At 33.8% G+C, this 21,216-nt stretch overlaps 1 pseudogene; it reads left to right on the top strand.

Annotated features, from left to right (window-relative positions):
- The first annotated feature begins 1,775 nt into the window (after positions 1-1,775).
- On the top strand, positions 1,776-13,879 carry LOC111384393 (annotated as a pseudogene).
- Positions 13,880-21,216: the final 7,337 nt, after the last annotated feature.

Here is a 21,216-nt window from a genome sequence, read left to right as displayed (position 1 = left end):
TTTCCACTTTCACCATGGTAAAAGTTTTAAATATTGTTTTATCCTTCAAAGTATTTACAGTTTTCTCCCTTGTTTTCCTGCATTTTAAAATTTGATTGGTTAAATTTAAAATTTAAATCTGAAGCCATTTTTCTCTTGTATATCTTCTCTACTTTATATTAAGTGACAACTTTTTATTGTTGTTATGTATTTTTCTCTATTAATGAATACTCATGATGTAACAGTTAGAGATATGCTTGGGTTAATATAACAGAATGGTCTTCGCCATTCCATTGGTTAGTTACTGACCTATACAGTAGCAAAGCTGGAACCGAAAGGAAATTAATAAGAAAATTAAGATAGAAGTGAGTTATATATATGGAAATCAATTTGAACAGTTGGTTAAGTGTAAATATTAAGCACAGTTGTTAGACCCGACTCTCGAACACTAACCCAAACATTATAGTGGGTCAATGGGTTAGTGGTTCAACCAGTTGTCTAACCGATGGGTCAATTCTTGTCAAGCATATTATCAATTATTTTCGTTGTATCATAAAATTATAACATTTTTTTACCACTACCTATATTAACCTTATGTTATTTTGGAGACTAAAGATCAATTTGTTTGATAAAGTTCAACAAAAGATGAATCATATGGAACAAATTTCCACCTTTGTGATCAAAGATGAATCATATGCAATGAATTTCACCCTTGTTTTAGCTCCGACATTCAAAACCCCAACATTAACTAAGTGTAGACAATAATATTATTCGTTGGTTTAGTCAATGTATACATTTGTAATCTTTACTTACATATCATATCAAGTAACTTATAAAGGATGTTACCAAATATATTGGAGCAGTCTCTATTTTTGCATTTTTTTATAACAAAGAAAGTAAAGCAAGGGTAAACTACGAAAGTTATCGAACGATCGACGAGAGTGGTTCCCGTGACCGAAGATTGTAGAGAGATAGATAAAGGGGGAGAGAGAGAGAGAATGAGACGGGGATGGAGAAGTAATTTAGGTTTTGTAGTGGGTTGGGGTGGGTGGGTAAATTTTATAATATTATTAATAATTTTTTTTTATAACCTGATCTTTGCTTAAATTAACCTCACACCTGATTTTTAAATTGGAAAACTTAAATATCTGTTTATATGTAATTTCCTCAAATATATTATGCATTCAGAACAGTGTAAATCTGCAACTCGAGACCTATGTAAACACGATTTTCTTAACACAAATTCGCTCCCTTACAGTAGGTGCTTGAGATTTAGTTTGAGCGTCTATTTCCTAACATATATAAAAAAAATCAATAGAACCTGAGCACTGCTGATACTACTGTTAATCTCTCCATTAACCCATGAGTTTCAGAATTTAAGAGAATTTCAAAGGTTTTGATTTGGAAAAATAATAAAATAAAGCCAATTTTTGGTCCATTCGTGTCTAACATTCTTGTGCGTAGGTCGCGCCAGTACACAAGTTCAAAGTTCAAAGTCTATTTCGGTATGTGATTTGCACCCTCTACTCGCGCACTTGGAGAGAACCTCTACGCTACACATAATTATTCCTTTCCAAAGTGTAATCATATTTAAAGGAGTCATTGCCTTTACCTATTTTCTTATGTGGGATAACTATAAAATAATTTTCCTTCCAATGCATCACTTTGAGCTCCAATTTCTCATTCAACCGAGTATCATTTTTGGGAAGTAAATATATGATTTCGATATTCTCACGGAGGAGAACCCAAACCAATCTTGATCTTTCAAAATAACTAATGGGTCTCACTCAAAATTTATGCCAAATTTAGCCCTTCAATTCACTTTTCTTTTTCCAAAACTTCTCACTAGTGACGGCAAGGATGACAAGAGTGGAAGATTTTTTGAGGCAATTGAAGAACTAGAACGCATGACTCAGGAACCTTCTGATGTGCTCGAGGAAGTGAATGATAGACTCACTAGAAAAATGTTGTAGCAAAAAATGGAATTTTGTTGCAAAAGTAATTTAGCGAAAACTAGTTGCTTGTTGCAAAATTTGTCGCACTATACGAGATATAGAGTGTATTCTGCGACAACTTTTGCTCATTCATTGCATTAGTAAATACGCAACATTATTTGTTTGACGCAAAAATACGAAATAGCAACAAGATTTTTGTCACCAAAATGTCATCGCAAGTTATATTTGTCGTGAAAAATTAAAAAGGTGACAAGTCAATTTATTGCAATGATTATACCAATAAAGTTTTTGCAAGAAAAAAATTGTTGCAAATATTATTTTAAATCAATGTTCTAAAAGGCGTAATGCGTGGCGATATGTGGAGGCCAATTTATGGGCTATGCGAGTTTAGGCGAGGTTTAGGTGTAAAAAAAGCGTGAAAATGTGTTTTCTTACATTAATATTATTTTAATTTTTAATAAATCAAAAAATTATTTAATAGTTAAAAATAATATTTAATAAACTTTTAAAACATATTTATAGGAACTTTATACATTTTTTCAAAATTTTCAACAAAAAGATAAGTTTCAACTTTAAATACAAAATAATAAATAAATAGCATAGGAATTTAAATCTTATCTAGCGTTCAAGTGGTTGTTTTAAATTAGGGCAAAATGAAGAAATTAGCCATTAATAATTTTTTAACAACACAAAATTTTAAAGTAAAAAATAAATAAAAATAAAAAAGGGATGATAATGTGTACCAATGCGCGCATAATTGCACCTAGGCGCGCCTTAGCGGTCAACGATTGGTCAACGACAATCGTTGACCTCCAAATAACGCGTCAGCCACTTGGCTTGGCGTTTTGCCCGAGCATCACGTCTAGGCAACCCCAAGGCACCACCATTTAGAACACTGTTTTAAATGTATAACTTTTGTTATCTATTTTATTTTGCAACAGCACATGCTCGTAGTGATATATATTTAATAACAAGTATATGATTTAAAATGTGTGTTATATGTTGCATATATATTTTAAGATATCTAACATTTGTTGTAAAATTTATTATGTAACAATTGATGTTTGTAATTAAATTTATTTCACAACACAGAAAGTTTGTCACGTCAGTATTTGTGCAACGATGTATGTTTGTTACAACATACAAAAAAATTGCGTAAATTATTTTGTGGCAATAAATATTTATTTATATGACAAATTGTGCTTGTAGTTAAATTTATTTCACAACACAACGGGTTTGTTGCTTCAACGATGTACAATTATTGCCTAAAATACTTTATTTATGTATGTCATGGATTCTATTTTAAACACATAATTTCCAATTTCTTGCATTGCAATATAATTGTATCTACAGTACACATTAATTTGAAATGTAACCTATATTTTTTTAAAACCAACCACTGACTTTATACAAAGAATGATTCAATGTACAATTATTAAGCCCTTATTTGAGCCCCATTTTTTTGGGAAGAATGAATTTTTGAATATTGTATTGATGGGAAATGTGTGGTTAAAAATAAGAAAAGTTTTGGATTTATGTGTAATATTATTTTATTGAAGAATGTGTGGTTGAAATGATGTCAAAACACCGTTGAAAAATGAATTTTTCCAAAAGAATGGGGCTCAAACAAGGGCTAAATATAATTGCAAAACATATAAAAAAAATTCATATTATTGTCAACCAAATAGATATAGACCAAAGTATCATTTGGAATCTCTTATTAACTACAAAACCTTGTATAAACTATGTATAAACCTTCAGGTGTTGAAGTACTACATAAACAAAAATTGCTCATCGCCTTGAAATTCTCAACTATGCAAACTAATAGAACAATTCTTTCCATGCCCCTGAAACCCTACATCAACAAAAGTCAACAAAAAACTGTTGATTGGCTTGAAATTCTCAACTATGCAAAACTTTAAGTGCATATTTGATACATGAAAGTACGAAGAAAAGAAAGAAAAGATAATTACCAGCATTCTTTTGAAGGTTTCGCGAGTTGCCTTAGCCATGTTTCTCTATGAAACCAATAGTTTACGATTACCATAATATCTATCCATGTAAAATGGTTTGCAAAAAAAAAAAAAAAAAAAAATTTAATGTCCCAGAAATTACGAGTGGAAAATACTAGAGAGAACAAAGAGTATAACAAATCCTAATCATTAAACAGGTTCCAAAGGATCCAAATTAGTTTGTGACTTTTTATATCCCAAAAAACTCATAACTATTTAAATAGATACCCATTTACACAAAGGGGAAAAGGAAAAAGAGCAAAATAGAAAGCAGTACTTGGGGAAGATAGTGGTTCTAGGCTGTGGATCCAACCCAAGATGAGTGCCAAACGATTCGACCCTTTCTTCACTATCCTCTTCCTCCTTGCTTTTCTCTCCATTTTCTTTCTGTTATTCCAAATTGAGGAAAATCGCCAAATATAGTCAAAATAAATTTCAAGAAAAAAAAAACACTAGATTGAGAAACAGTCACAATATAAACAACAAAAATTCTTCGTTTCGACTTGGTCCTATCACTTTCATGGCGAAATCTACAAAGAAACAGCGAAAATATATTAAACTCGCTCACAAATCTATGTGAATCGAAAGAGTTAGCATGCACTACCAACTCGTCTAGCGGTGCAGAACAAGACAGAAGATTTGTAGGAGAAAAGAGGCTTGAATATAGAGAGGGGGAAGAGGCGGCACGAAGAGGTTAGGGATTTGAAAATTTTAGAAAGGGAAACGTGTGAATGGGGGAGAATTATGCGTTTAAGAAAAAGTGATAGAAGGAATTTTTAAAGAGGGAAATTGAAGATTTCAGAGGAAATTTGAACATTTTAATTAATTCTTATATACTTTCTCAAAATTATCAGAGGATTTTTTTTGGTGGATTAAAAAAAAAAAATTGAAAAAATTTTCAATAGATTTTTATATTGGTATCTTGTTTTACAATTTTTTATTTTTACTAAAAAATTTACCAACAAATTTTTCCACTGCTAAATATTTTATCCTTTTATATAGTTTCCAATGGAATCATCCATTGAAAAATTTGTTGGTAAATTATTTATTTTATTATTTTTTACCAACGGAATACTTTGGTCGATAGTTATGCAGTTGTCTGGCTGCAAAAGGAAGGTCATTTTGTCATAAGTGTCTGGAATTGCTGCCTTTTCTAATTTTTGAACTTGAGATTATGTATGAGGTTTTAGGAATATATAGAGGTTAAAAATTTTATATTACATATTAAAATGTCATCTTTAGCTACATGAAAAAATAAACAATTGTTGCAAAAAGTAAAATAACGTTGCGAAAAGAAGTTAAGACAACAAGCAAAGAGCATTGCAAAATATAATAAAAGCAACGATCGAATTACATCGTAAAAACATAACAACAACGTGCATTTTAGGCCTTTTGCAATGTGCAATGTACGTTATCGAACCCTCCTACTCTACAATAACATTAGAGCTTATAATGTATGGGTGACCATTGTGAAAGACCTACTACAACATTTTGTCCGTTGCAAAAAATAGTTTTTCTTGTAGCGATTTTTTCCTCCATTTATAGAAATTTTAGTAACAAATATTGCTTGTCGCACAAAGTGAATCATATTGCACCACAAATATTTTGTTACAAAAAATAAAAGTTTGTCACCATAAGTTTCCCACAAAAAAATTTTTGGCGCCTTGCTTCTCTCAAGTTTTTAGTGACAATCTTTATTATTTGTCGCGCCTTCTCACATTTTACTACAACTTTTAATGTCACCTTATATTTTTATTGTTACTTATCTTTCTTTATCAATCCTTGATACATACTCAAAAAATGTGTCACGCTAAATCACTTATTGCGACAACTTTTCATATGTTACAAAAGATCTTGTCACAAAATCACATTTTTGTTGTAGTGATTGTCAGCTTATGAGTTGCAGTTAGTTTTGATGTACTTTTCTCGAGAAGGGAGGGACTCTTGGTGCACATTAGAGGTGTTTGAGTGGCTGCAAAAGGAGAATAGGGTTGACAAGGAGACAATGGAACTGATGGTGTCAATTATGTGTTCATGGATGAAGAACTTGATTGAGAGGAAGAAAAAGGTTGGGGATGTGGTTGATTTTTTAGCGGACATCAGTGTCGGCCCTGACTATAGGCGGGGTAGGCAATCGCCTAAGACCCCACTACGATGACGTCCCCAAAAAAATTATTATATCTTATTTTAAATGTATTTGAAATTGGTCTATGGCCCCCAAAATCTCAGCGCTGGCCTTGGCAGACATGGACTGTATTGGGTTGAAGCTCAGCTTTAGTATGATCGAGAAGGTGATTTATTTCTATTGGGAGGTAGGAGACAAGGAAGGTGCAGTCTTGTTTGTCAAAGAGGTTCCGAGGAGGGGGATTACATGTTTGCACGGTGATACGGAGGACAATAAAGGTGGTCCGGTTGGATACCTCGCATGGAAGATAATGGTAATTGCTAATCACTCTAAATAACTTGTCCCTATTACTACTTTTCTTACATTAGCATATATATTTCAATATACTCTCATTAACTCATGATCAACTAGATAGATGCAAAAATAATAATAAAAATAAAAATAATAAAAAAAAAACCTTCTGTCAAGTATTGTTGAGTTGCTTTAGTGTGTTATAAATCATGTGTTGTTGTGCAATGCTCTTGAAATCTTACAACAACTTTATCGAATGCATGGTGAATTAAAATTATTAGACATTATACAGTCTTTTTTAATAATGTCTTTCGGATACTTGGTTTGGTAGGTAATTATTTGAAGTTGACTTGTTTCCTTATTGTGTCTGCTGTCCGAGATTGTCCTGGAACCATTGTCCAACAGTTGGAGCGAGGATTTCGTAGTTGGATGGGCAAGTAAATAAAGTTAAATAATTGCATAGGTATTCTATCAAATTGGTATGTAGAAATAGTTATCTATATCAAAGGAAAGAGGGATAGGATACATCAATAAGTGAACTGTATTTCTACACTAAACAGATTTATATCTCCTTTTCCTTGGGGGCGAGGAGGGGGCCAGGATAGATCCCATGGTCCACTCCCACTCTGCCTCCAGTCATTGTAAGATTCTTCATGCTCTGTCCAAATGTAGTTTTGGTATATTTTTTTTTTGTCCTAATTTCGAACCTCATGCAGATTTGTTTTCCTCTGTGCTTAACTATTATAACCCAAGTGATTCTACTGTTGTTCATGCTCGTTCCACTATCAAGTGAAATTATGTACATTAAACTTTATATTGTGATTTATCTTAATTACATTGGACCTTACATCATCAAGTGATAAGGTAGACATGTTTTCGCCACGGGGCCTTCAGGATGACTGACCAAGAGAAGGGGAATTCTTTATTTGATCACAGGTTGTAGTAGCATTGACATTTAGAAACCAATAAATGTCCTTTCCTACTAATTAAAACCACTGGACTGCTGCTTTTCGATTTAACATTAAGAATTCTGTTTTATCATTGGATGGATACTTTTCCCTCTCCAGCATTATAATTTGATCATCTAGTAAAGTTAATGTCCTGGGGTGTGCTGAATTTAGTGTTTTTATGAGATTGTTTACGGTATGACTGCTTATGCCTAAATGCTTACTTAGTGTCTGCAGATTTTCATATGCTTACAGACTGTGTGGATCTCGGAGTTGGACATGGAAATTGTAAGAATTTAGGACTTGGTGATTTGGTCCGCAAGGGTCTTGATTTTAACTAATTTTTAGAGACAAAATTTGTTGATCATAATGTGACGTTGGAAACATTAGTAAATCTTAAGCATAATGAGTAAGCAGGTAAAATTTTTCATATGCTACTAGCTTAGGCCTATCACTCGTACTTGCTCAGCTATTCTGCCCAGCCTGGTTGAGGAAGATTGATGAAGAAAACGTGGACAACCTAGTAAAAGTTCTCACTTTTAGTAGGATTCTACTATTACTAATTTTATTATTTTGATAAGGTTTCTAGTTCTGGTAGGAGTAGATTATCAGTTCTCTCTTTTTTTTGTTGGATTTATTGCTTTTCTTAGTCTACACGGATTAAGAGATCACCTCTCTTCCTTCCAATACCTACATAAGAAGAGGGCTAGGCTTGTTAGAAATTTAAACTGCGCCATTTGTTCCCCAATCTATGGCCTGATTTTCAATATTGTCCTTATTTTATGTTTTTCAGAGTAAAGTCCCAACCTACAGGTTAGGTGTGCAAGTAGTCTCTTAAGACTAGAACCGTCCATTTTGATTGTTAAATGTGCATGTGAAGTGTGAACATCGGATGCCTAACTTTTGAAAGATAGAAAGGTTTGATTTCTGTTGCAATCACTGTCCCTCTATAATTAAAAATGAAAATGAAAAAAGAAAAGGAAAGGAGAAAGAAGAGGAAAAACCTATAACCCGGCTCATATCGTCACTATTAGCAGGGACGAATCCAGAATTGGATCCAAAACCGGGCTACAAAATTTCAAGTCAGGCAAATACGGGAAAAAAAATTACACAAAAAACTGTTTTTTCAAAAAAAAAATGAAAAATGTACTAAAAAAATAAATTTCTTGGGCCTTGGACGGGACTACAATCTAGCCCAATCCCCCATATATCCGTCTCTAACTATTAGGAATTAGACCGCTACTAATTCCGTCACGATCAGTGGGACGCAAAATAATTTAAACTGAGAAGAAATAAATGTAGCAAAAAATTAATAAGTGCAAGTGAGACAAGAATTTACGTGATTCGACAATCGTGCCTACGTCCACAAACCCACACCAATTTTTTTTTACCATATCAACAAGAGAAGAAAAGGAATACAACAAATACACTCTCTGTATTTTATTTGCCTACGGAAAGGCAATCTCTCAATTTTCTCTCGTTAATTTTCTGCACAAACTTTACAACTGCTTCTCACTTATGTGCTTTGCTCACTATATCTCGTGTTTTCATTCAACACCTTTCTTGCACTTCTCTTTGCACATCTATATTTTTGTTTCTGCTTTGGCCTCGTATTTATAGTGAAAAAACTTGTCACCCTCATTAATTGTAGATCCATTATTTTCAACAAAGGTAGCCTTTCATTAAATGCATGGCAAAAAAATTATTCCAAAAATACGACTGCATGGTTGCAAGATTTTTCCATCCATATTGTTTTGTCAACATTTGCTACCACCTTTTGACAAAATATGTCTGACACACGTAAAAGTTTGTGAAGCCTAAGACTTGGGCTCCATTATTTCAAAAGTCACCCACCCAACAATTGAGCCCCATGGATCAGCTCATCCCTGCCACCACTTTCATCCAACTCCAGTTACAATGCCTCACTGATTTCCATCCAGACTGCATGCCGGACATGAAAGTTGGCAATGGGTAGGTCTACCCAGTGAAGCCTTATTTTTTAAAGGCTGTCTGCAGATGTATATATCCACTTAATAAACCTACTTGCGGCGGTGAATGACTGAATTTTTTGCAGAAAGATTCAGCCACATTTTCATTTTTGTAGTGCATAAACTCAAACATGGAAAGTGTCGATTTTGAGGAATTTTAGTTCATTTATATGCTGTAGTTTTTTATCATTCTGCTTCTTGTCACTATATTCATCTTTTCAAGATTCAGTATTCTTATAACTGTTCACATTAATTAAAGATCCTAAAGTCTCATATTTGGAGTACCAAAGGATGATATTGCTTATTTTCTGCTGAATTTTTCTGAGACATTTTTCATGGCCATAAAAATGCCTGATATGTAATGCAATTTTGCAGATATATAGACTTGAACAAATAATAATGTGAAAACCTTATAAAAGGATATGGTAGTTTGAAGGGGTTAGGTTGATTGTAAACTTTTGAGTGAAGAAGGGGACAATTTGGTCTCACTAAATGGATTGATGGTTGGGCGTGGGGAGAGAGGTTCTGGTTGTGTGTTTGTGCCGGTGAAAATGTTGGTGGGACTGGGTCACAAAATCACCAAGTTTTCTTTTTTTTGGTTATTGGATCAACTAATTTATGCCATTTTGTGGAAAATTATGTTGGGAAATTAGAGTATTTTGGTAACTAAAGTTGCAAGCTAGGTCACAAAATAGAAACATGGATCCCAGGAATATTGAACAAGAATTATGAGGCATCTAGGGGTTGTATAATAGTACTTGAATGTGATAAAAATTGTATCAAACTCCTGAAGTCTTAATGTCAAACGAGGTTACAAGGAAATAAAAATTCATCCATGAAGCATCGATACTGACATATGTAAGCGACACGTGTCGGATACTTTGACACGTGTTTTTTCATAAAAATACCGACATGACAGTCGTCGATGTGCCGATTAAATTTTTAAAAATTTTTCATTTATAAAGACTCTCTCATTTCCATTTATATAGGCTGACTTTCTTTATTTTCTTGTCACAATTACATAATCTTGTTTTTTTATTAAGAATGTTTTATTTTGTTCGTTTACTAATATGCCCGCATTTAATTTGTCTAATTATAACTAATTTTTTTCTCTTAATCTTAAAATTGTACAAATATAAATAAGGGTAAATTAGCAAATTTTTGGGCCAAAATTGTTTTTTGATAACATTAAATAAGATTTCTTAATATGTGTGAAAAACAAAACAAGCCTATATAAATGGGACGGGGGTATAAATTTTAGTTTTATACTTGTTATTAATTTTCATGTTGAAATCTTTTAAATATGAGTTATTGTTGTTATTTACTAATAACATAGAGCTAAAAATATATAATATTTCTAATAAAAAAATGATCAAGGAGTGTCGGTATTCGACACGTGTCCGACATATATTGGACACGGACATGCTACCGTAGTTAAAGTGTCCGTGCAACAGAGATATTCATTAACATGCTTTGATATGTTTTAATTGTGTTGCTTTTCTCACAATGTTGCAATGATATGGAATATCTTTTACAAAGAAAAATATGGTGGATTTTATTTAGGTGAAGATATTCTTATCGTGTCCTTAAAGAAAATCCTTTCATCCTCCATTATTGTAGCATGCCCAGTTATTTGTTCAAGTGCGTGTGGCAGTTTGAGATTATTGTAGTCTTGACAGATTGATTGACAGGCATGCTTCAGCCACATATCAGATGAACCCACTCCCTGCTCACATGCCTACTTAGAATATTGTATGCTTATTTTCCCTGTGTTGATGTGGAGACTTGATTCTTTCAGGTGGAGGGAAGCTACATGGATGCAGCCAAATTAGTGATTCACCTGAGAGAATGTGGTTTGAAGCTAGAGTTGTACAGCTATTTAATTGCAATGATAGCTGTACTGAAAGAGTTGAATGAATTAGGCAAAGCTCCACGCAAGTTAGAAGGGTTCACCAAATCCGGTGTGATTGTTGAACTGGATACTGAAAATGTTGGGCAAATCAACGAGTATCGAGAAGATGTTTTGGATGATGTTGTGCACTTGTCTAAATGGGTTGTTGAAGTGGGTAGCTCATCAATCTATGGTGTGGTTCATGAAAGACTTCTTGCCGTGTATATGTGCTGCGCGAGGAGGTGATTCCGAAATACAGTTGTGGGAAATGAAACTTGTGGGTAAGGAGGCTGAAGGGGATATTTATGACATTGTGTTAGCCACATGTGCTCCCTGAAAGAGGTCAGTTCTATTGCTCGGTTGCTTACCCAAATGGAGGGTACAAGTTCTTTACAAAGAAAGAGAATTGTTGCGCAAGCTCTCTCCAAAGATTTGCATATCGATGTTTTTCGGGCTCAGTCCAACGTACATTTCTCTACCAACAACTAAACCAATCGGCTCCAATCTACAACCAATATATTCACCTCGACTGCTATTCAATCTTACCCACAAAGGACAAGAAATGGATATGATTTGTAGCCACAAAGATAAGGAGAAAACACCACAAAGGTAGGCAATGAAGGAAGAGGAGCCACAAATTACATAAAGTAATCAATCGGTTTTGGACATCAAAAGGGGCCATTTTTCACACTTCAAAGGGGCAGCCGAAATTCTCCTTAATTTCTCACAAAATTACACTAAAAAATAGCTAGGGTTGTAATCTCATAAATAGTTTAGGGTTAGGCTTTTAATTGGACAAAAAAGAAAGGTAAATGGGCCAAGATTCAAGCCATCCAAGAAGGAATACAATTAAACCTGGTGGAGCTCATGGACTTGGTTGTTGGACTTATTTCATTCATCGATCTAGGCCTATAAAATATAATAGGGAAATTTTCATAAGAGTTTAAGTATACACATTTCATAATTAAGAAAATAAGTTTCAAATTTCAAAAATTAGATTTTTATTAAAATTTATTTATGATTTAATTATTTATTTATTTATTTTATTAATTAAATATATTTTGGTCACGGATCTATAAAATTTGGTCACAAATGAACAATTTAATTAGTCATTTATTATTTTTTTTGTCACAAATCAAAAATTTTATGTCACAAATTATTTTACGATCACAATTCAAAAAATTCGTAGGTCATAGTTTGTTCATCTATCACGAATCATATAATTATTTAGTCACGAATTAATTTTTAATCACAACTTATTTCTCGATTACAAATCAAAAGTTTTATAGGTCACATATTATTTTTCGATCACGATTCAAAAATTTACAAGTCACAGACTATTCATTGGTCACAGAATCAAATTTTTTATTGGTCACAACTTTTTTATTCATTGCAAATTATTAGAAATTGATCACGATTAATTTTTCGGTAACAACTTAATCAATTGTGAGTCACAGTCAAAACTTTTAGGTCACATATTATAAATTAACCAATTATTAATCACAATCAACCAAATAATTGGTCACAAGCATCCAACCTGATCTCACGACCACCGTCATGACCACCACAACCGCCATCAATGTCATCGTTACCATCACCAGATCACACAAAACCACAATCGTTGCCCAAATACCAACAAAATCGTCGACCACCACTGCTAGATTCACTGTGCCAGGCAGCATCGCCACCGTCTCAAACAAATGTACACGTCATAGGAAAATACCACCACATCCGAGATCCACCACAAACCCACCAGACCCATCTCACTCACGATCACCGTTGCTACACACCACTGAGCACAATCACTCGTCGCCATTACTACCACTATAGTACTACTACAGCCGCATGAATCAACAATCACCACAAACACCTCATCAAGTCTACCATTTCCTTCATCTCTATCACAAACGAAAATGAAGAAAACAAGTCACGTCGAATCGTAGCAAGCACTCACAGAGGTCGATCGTAATGACGTTGTGCATGGAAGCACCGGTGAATGAAGGGGTGATTGGCACCGGAGATGACGGAAGGTGTTGATCGAGGTCATCTCGCTATGTGCGACGACTCGTCTATTCAACGTAGCATCATCTTGAAGAGAGAGACCTGTAATGGCGATGGCGACGTCAGGCTACTTCATGCGACTTCACTTCAGCAGGTTACTTTTCTGGAGAGAGAGAGAGAGAGGCAACGATATACAAAGAGAGAGATGAGGTTTTCGGCAGAGACGTAAGAATAGAGAGAGGTGGGTGGAGGAGAAATAAATTAGGGTTTGTAATATAATTATTAATATTTAAAATATATTAATAATTAATTAAAAATATCTGATATTTGAAATGGTAAACTTCACCTATGATTTATGAATTGGGATCTAAATCTATTAGTTTGTGTAATTTCCACAATATAATATCTCATGTTAACATCATAGCCCAGGATCTCTAAATCTATTAGTTTGTGGTCATTTTGACAATGCTGCAAAGACAGTAATTAAAATGCTGGATTTGAGTTTGTATTTAGAATTCCATGACAGGGATACTGTGCTGTACAGATTAAGAAGAAGAATTCAACTAGGAAATGCAGACACTTAATTATCTCAATCTTTGCATACATCTTAAAGATGCGAATTTGATTGGTTCCTGTCTTGTTTATATGCATATAAAGAAACATAAACTTTGGGTTGTAAAAATGCTATGAGTAACTTGGAAAAGAGCAGAGAGAGTCTGATAAACTTCTAAAGGTTTGACTTCAATCTTTATGGACTAAACGTGTATAATTCTTAAAATAACATGTATATATATTGATTCCTGTTAAAATGGTGCTTCACATTTTAGAGGCCCAATGATGCAACCTAAGTTTTGAATCAATTAAAAGAATGTGACCCTGTTGTTTAAATTGGACAAAGTCGTGTTTTGTTAAAACACATTTTCTTAAATGGATGGCTTAGATGATAATACACAGAGCCTTTACAACCGCTGGATGCATGCTGATATATATATATACATCCTGTGACCTTTTGTTTGACAGTGTACAATCATATTTTGAGAGACTTCTAGGGTTTTCTCTCTTCTTCATCTTCATTTTTCTCTCTGTGTGAAAACCTCTGGTTTCTCTATAAACTCTTATAAATCTAGATATTCTTGGTGAGATCTAGAATGCTTATACAGTGAGGTTTGATTTTCTGTTCGTGTTGAGCAGTTTATCTTTGGTTACTTGGTGTAATCGTTTCTGAGGTTAGGGTTTTCGAGAAAAAGGAAGTCTGAGGGCAAATTTATGTGATTCTTGGCTCTGTAACCTTGTATTGATACTTTTATTGGTTATTTCTAGTGGATTGGAGTGATAACCACTACAATGAATGCTCAACGTGGTGAGTAGTCCAGGCGAACATCCGGGCTTATGGGCAAAAAATTTCTTGGTGTTCCTTTGTTGATTTTTCTGGTTATTCTTTGTTGTGAATTTTGGGACTGAAAATATACAAACAATTTCTAGAGGCTTAATGAAGAACCTTTTAAAATGGTGCATCTCCGTGCTATATTATTTCTTATGGCCTTCTCTGTTTTATGCTCCTGTTACAATCCTGGTACTGTCGCAGTTCATAAATGTTTGCTCCTAATTGCCTTTATATGGTTGGAATGTTTATTAGAGCTTTCAATGATAACAAACTAAGCCTTGTTTTCAATAAGTTTGAGGGAGATGATGTGAATTTGTTTTGGCAATTGCTATTGGTTCATTGCTAAATACAGTGAAAGATTCAGACTAACTAAATCTTACCAACTACAACATGCTTGGAATTTTATACAGGGCTAATTCAAGACACCTAAAAAAATGCGAATTAGGAATCATCTTGTAAAAATTGACAAAATTTTATGTTGACTGTTAACGTATAGTAATCTCTTTTATTCATAATTGAAAGTGACCAGAAAAAAAATGTGGGATTCTAGATGGGATGGCTGAGTGGGGGACTCGATGCTTTGGTAAAGGTGGTGATGGAGATCATTGAATATATAATTTGACGACTTGCCATCGTATCTCCTAGAGTTACTTTTACTTCCAATTGGTTGTACTTCTATATTCTGACGGACATACTTGGTTTTATTTCTTTTGTTTGTTTCCTACTTAAATTAGACCAGTTACAAACCTATATAAAGAGGGTTATGTATATGTACTACACTTCATCACAAGAGAACTTAAAATTCTCTGCAGTATAAATTTTAAATGGTGGTCTTTTTTTCTTTTCTTTTTTTTTTTTTTGGTTAAATTCTATCTGATACAAGCAATAACTAAAAAATTAAAAAAAATGTTAATGGATCCCCATCTTAAAATTCCTTAAACATGGGAAGGTGTTGAATTAGGCGTGGTGGGTATCTGAAATGCTGTTTTCTGCAAATTTGAGGATGTTTTGATGCATACCCTTCTGCTTCCCCTCCTCATTATCCTCAGAAGAGTAATAATGTGTTTCTATTCCCTTCAATAAGTCTTTTGGTGGTGGAAAAAACATACTGCCCCATTGTGGAAAGTGTACTAATATCACAGGCAATGTACGCGTAACTATCATTATCCCCATTGTTGCGGAAGCTCTCTCAAAAGGATCTTCAAACGGTGGTTTTCCAGGCTCAGTCCAACGTACCTTTCTCAACCAACAACCAGTTCAATTGGCTCCAAACCACAACCAATTGATTCACCTTGGTTGCTATACAATTTTACCCATGTAGGACAAGAAATGATGATGATTTATCGCCACAAAGGCTAAGAGAAGACACCACAAAAGTATATTATGAAAGAACTACCAATTGCACACGTTATACCAGCGTTCTGGACTCTTCTGGACACCTTTTTTCTCACACAAAGGGGGGCAGCCGGGATTCTCTTGTTTCTTCTCTCAAAATCACACAATCATCATATCAAAGTGGCTAGGGTTATAACCAAATATATACTCTAGGGTTAGGCTTTATGTTGGGCCATTAAAGGGGTAAACGGGCCAAGATTCAAGCCATCCATAAGGAATACAATTGGGCCGGGTGTAGCTCATGGACTTGGTTGTTGGACTTATTTCATTCATCGGCCTATGCCTATGAAATAATATTAACCCACGTTAACATCATAGCCCAAGATTTATTGGGTATCAAAAACCCAACACCCATGTATGTTAGATCACTTGCAGTCGAGTAACTAGAGCTCGTGAAAAATAGTAACTGAGTCAAACCCGAGCCAAAATTTCCTCCAGCACTAGTTATGCGGATATTATTCCCAGCGATCTTCGTCAAATGAATGGAATAATGCCAAAAGTGGTACCACATGCAGCTTGTGCTCCAATTGAAAATATTATCATATAAGTAATGGCGAGGGGAAGGGAATTCGCTCGTCAAGAGTTTGTAGGATCCAAAGGGTCCATAGTCTACCCGTCATCCCAAACTTTCAAGCTGAAAAATCAAAAGCATATCCACCGAATGGTCGAGCAACCAGATTTGCCATGTCGAAGGTGGCTGCTATTATTCTCGCAGTGTGAAGGTTTTTAGGTCAAATCTAGATAATATTAATTATTAGTTTTTGCATGAGTTAATTAATGGACTATATATATGTAGAAATAAAATTTATATTGTGAAACTAGAAACTACAATGAACCTGTCGAAAAAGTATTCTTCAATCACATTATCTGTTGATAGTTCAACTCCCATTAAGTATCCATATAGGATGACAAAAATCCATGTCCTATAATTTGTGATTGCATACCACATTACCCAATTAAAGAAAGTCATCCTTTTAGTCAAAATTGAACAAGAGAACATTTATATTGTTTGAGGAAGCAAATTCTTCTTAACAACACATAGTGAAGTCGGTGGGGTTGTATTACATTATGTTCTTACGAGTTTATTCTGATTTTGATCCTATTGATCATTTTGCTCCAATTTCATCCTATTACTCTGTTCAAATATAATCACAGTAATTTGCAAAAGTATCATTAGATTGTTTGAAGGAGGAAATTATACTCTAGAAACAATAGAACCAATGCAAAAAAACCCTACCATGTATAGAAGTATCTGTTGTAAAATAAATTTGATTTGTGTCATTTTATTATTTTGGTTTTGAGCTTGTTAATTATTGTAATTAAATGGCCCATAGGTCCTCATTGAGAAATTCCATGTTCCTAAGTAAGTTATGCTCTAAAATAATTCAGTATCTAGAATTGTCTTATGTTAGATAGTATTTAGTGAACGTTAGTATATAGTTTGAAGATACATTTGTTTGGATAGTTGAGAGGTATGTATAAGAATCCATTGAGCACTACAAATAGTAGTGCTTCCTTGTCCTTTGTAATAAGTTAATTTAGAAATTATCTAAGACAAGTTCCTTCTCTAGCATCTTAACCTCTAAAAAAGTCTCCCAAAGTACTATCTTAAAAAGTCCTCTTCCTAACAGTATCATCGAAGGATTGCAGTAGATCACAAATATGAGGCCTAACATATCTTTCATTATGAGCAAGCTAAGTCAATTCTTTCAAAAGCCAAGATCCTCACATTGGCAAGCCTCGAAGAGGGTAATTAGTTATTTCAAAAGAATAGCATATCATGATCTTCTTATCAAACATGTGTCAAAGTGGCTCTCATTGGCTTCTCAAATCAGTACAACAAAAATGATATTTGCAACATACAAAAACAACATTCTTTAATTGGTGTTGCTAAATCGGTCTTCTCAACATTCTAATAAGTATCATTGGTTAATTTAATTAAAATTTGGCAACATTTTTTATTAATGCATGTTGCAAATGTCTCCTTTTTACATATTTCTTATTTTTTGCAGCTTTTTTATTGAGCGTAGTTAAAATATCCACTTTAGCAACATTCTTTGCTTGTTAAAGATTAGTTTTGATAATGGGCAACAACTCTTGCTAAAACTGTTAATATTTAACTTATTTTGCAACCATTCATCGTGTGTTGTCAAAACATCCCCTTTAGCAACGTTCATTGCCTGTGAACGTTACTGAAAGCGAGTTTTGCAATATCTATTGCTCGTTGCAATAAGAAATTCAACCTAAGTTTAATAACCCTACTTAGAAACTTAAAAATATTTAAAAATTTTAATTTTCAAAAAACCAAAATTATAATATACTGAACCCATGTTGAAATTTTTTGAATGAAAAATAGACAATTTCGGAGGGAAAAATATATTAAAAGTTAACAAAATAATTGTTTTTGAATAAAATATACATGAACATTAAATAACCACAACTTTATATTAAATTATTGTATCTATTAAACTATGTATGTATATAATTTAATTTTTGCCACTTTCTTTTTTTTTTTTTTTTTTTTTTTTTTGCCCATTACAAAAAATGTTGTTTCTGTTGTAGTGAATACAAGATCGGGCATACTGTCTAGATGACGGAGGTCAGTGGGAGGCCATAGTGTATATTTTGGTAATTCCTTAGTGCCATGGTCTTCTAAAAAGAAACAGGTTGTTGCAATATCAAGTACAAAGTTAGAATATATGGCTTTAGCTCAAGTCTCAAGGGAACTAGCTTGGATTTAGTTGCTGCAACAAGAATTATGTTTTCCCGTTCCTTCAAACTCCTATTACATGGTGCAACGCCATCAGCTACAAATCCAGTGTATCATGCAAGAACCAAGCATATAGAAGTTGATTTTCATTTTGTTAGAGACAAAATTTTAAGCAAATAAGGTTAGATATATTCCATCTCATGATCAAGTTGCCGATTGTCTTACGAAAGAGCTATCACATTTCAGATATTGCTATGTCAAGGAAAAACTAGATAGGAGTCGTGGAAAGAGCCCAAACACTCCAGTTTGAAGGAGTGTCCAGAATACAGGTACTCACAACACGTAGTGTGATCTTTTTTGGCTGAAAGTTCCCAATTACATATTCCAAAAAGGAGAGTGAATCCTTAATTTCATTTTCCTCCAACGTTAATCAAAGAAGAGTCTCTAGGTAGTCAAAGATCAGGAGACATGTTATTTACTCTGGAGAGATAGAATCACGAGGCGATGAATAAGAGCAACTCTTGATGGTGAAACAAAGAGAATGAGGGATATTTCTCATGACTTCTTCCATCCACAAGTCAGAGAGATTCGAAATCATATGATATTTTTCCTTTCAAATAATGTTGTAGTCTTAATGCTACTAAATACCAATTATATAAATCTTATAGTAACCAATGACGAATACATTGAAAAGCTCATCATCAAACTAAGAGTTGAGTTTCCTTTCAAATAATATTGTAGTCTTAACGCTAATATATTTTTCGTGTATCAGTTATTTATAAAAGCCACAATGTACCTTCGTTCATAACTTGGAATGAGATGTTGGAATAATTAATAATTCCATATGTGAGCTTCACATTCGATTGAAAAATTTTACGGGTTAGATATATGGCTCATAATGATAATTGTGTTTGGGCCAAATTTATTAAGTGATCAATTGGGTCTTTTACACCTTACGGGTTGTAATTAATTTGATGTGGTAATTTAATGTATGTGGGCCGGAAATAAACCCTAATTAAAATTCTAGTCGTAATGGGACGGTTCAAATTATTTCCTATATATAAAGGTTAAGTCCCCTCTCCTCTCCATATGCTTTTCATTAGCTTGTCCCATTGATAGCTAATACTTTTATGAGGAGTAAGGAAGGGAAGATTTTGGCTGCTATTACAATTACTATTCATATCAATAATGGCTTCCGTAGGTATGAATTCATTTTATTAAATTAATTGGATTGTGATTATTGATTCTTAACATGATTAAAACTAAAGACCAACAATTGGTATCAGAGCGGTATGTTAAGATCGAAATCCTTCATGATTTTTTTTTTTTTTCACTTTTTTGTTCATATATATTTTCGTGTATGCATATTTGTATAACGCAGCCTTCAAAAGGAAAACCAAAACCCCAAATCTGCAAAAGCCAAAACCCTTTTCATCTTCTTTCCATATTCACATCATCACCCGATTTCTGTTGGAGGCAATTTTTTTTTTTTTATTTGAGAATTGATTGCAATTGTGATTGATGTTATTGGAGAATGACTGCAAATTGAATTGATAACTTGAAGACTTCCACCTTTGTTTTATTTTCCCGTTTCTCCAAATTCCATCTTGTCAAAAACTTTGCCGGCGCCACTCATAATTGCAAACTGACGGCGATGGCGGAAAATTCTTTTTCTATTGAATACAAATGGGTTCAGAGATTGAAATCACTGAGCAGAGAGTTAAATCGTATATTGTTCAGCTCCAAACAGAATGTGGGATTCTTGGAAGAATTATATACAAAAACAAGAACCAGCATCGAAGATGTTCTTACTTTCAATATCTTCTAAAGGTTAGAATGGATTTGAGACGTTTGAAATCAGCAAATATGGAGGAAATTTTGAATGCATGTTTTCTCATAATAATTGGGAATAGACCTAAGCAAAAGGTGTTAGCATTCTTCATGGCGACTTTAGTGATGTTGGGTGTCTCGGGTTTTCTTCGAAATTTGTTATAAGCGAATTAAATTGGTTTTGGTTGACAAACGGGCTGTATAGACGGGCTGTATAGATGAGGAAATAGTGGCCAATAGCCGGTTGACCCGGCCATTTTTTCAAAGTGGCCTTTGACCAATTAAAAAAAAAAGAAAAAAAGCAAAAATATTTAAAATATTGAAAATCAAGAGAAATCCAAATTTACCCTTACTATTTAAAGAAGAAAGAGAAGATAGTAAGGAAAGAGAAAAAAATATTGTAGCACTGATAAAAAAGGAAAAATAAACGATCCATATTTAATGTTTTTATGTTGATATTTGGAAGAAAAAAAACATGATTTTGTATACATGTGTTGATTTTTTGAAAAATGCATGATTTTTGGATAAGGATAATAGTTTGGGAGGAGGAAAATGGGGTGGAGATCATCGAAAATGGAGTTTTCCGACGATCTCCACAAAGGAGACTGTTAGCCCAGCTGACTGGGCCATTTCGGCATGCCCAGACGATCCAGACTCACCCAGACGGCCCAGTTGACTGGGCCGTCTGGGCCGTCTGGGCGCCAGACG

Source organism: Olea europaea, unplaced genomic scaffold (genome assembly GCF_002742605.1).
Source record: "Olea europaea var. sylvestris unplaced genomic scaffold, O_europaea_v1 scaffold2905, whole genome shotgun sequence".
In the NCBI taxonomy this organism is placed as follows: Eukaryota; Viridiplantae; Streptophyta; class Magnoliopsida; order Lamiales; family Oleaceae; genus Olea; species Olea europaea.
The sequence above is the reverse complement of the archived record's forward strand: the minus strand, read 5'-3'. Positions and strand labels throughout refer to the sequence as shown.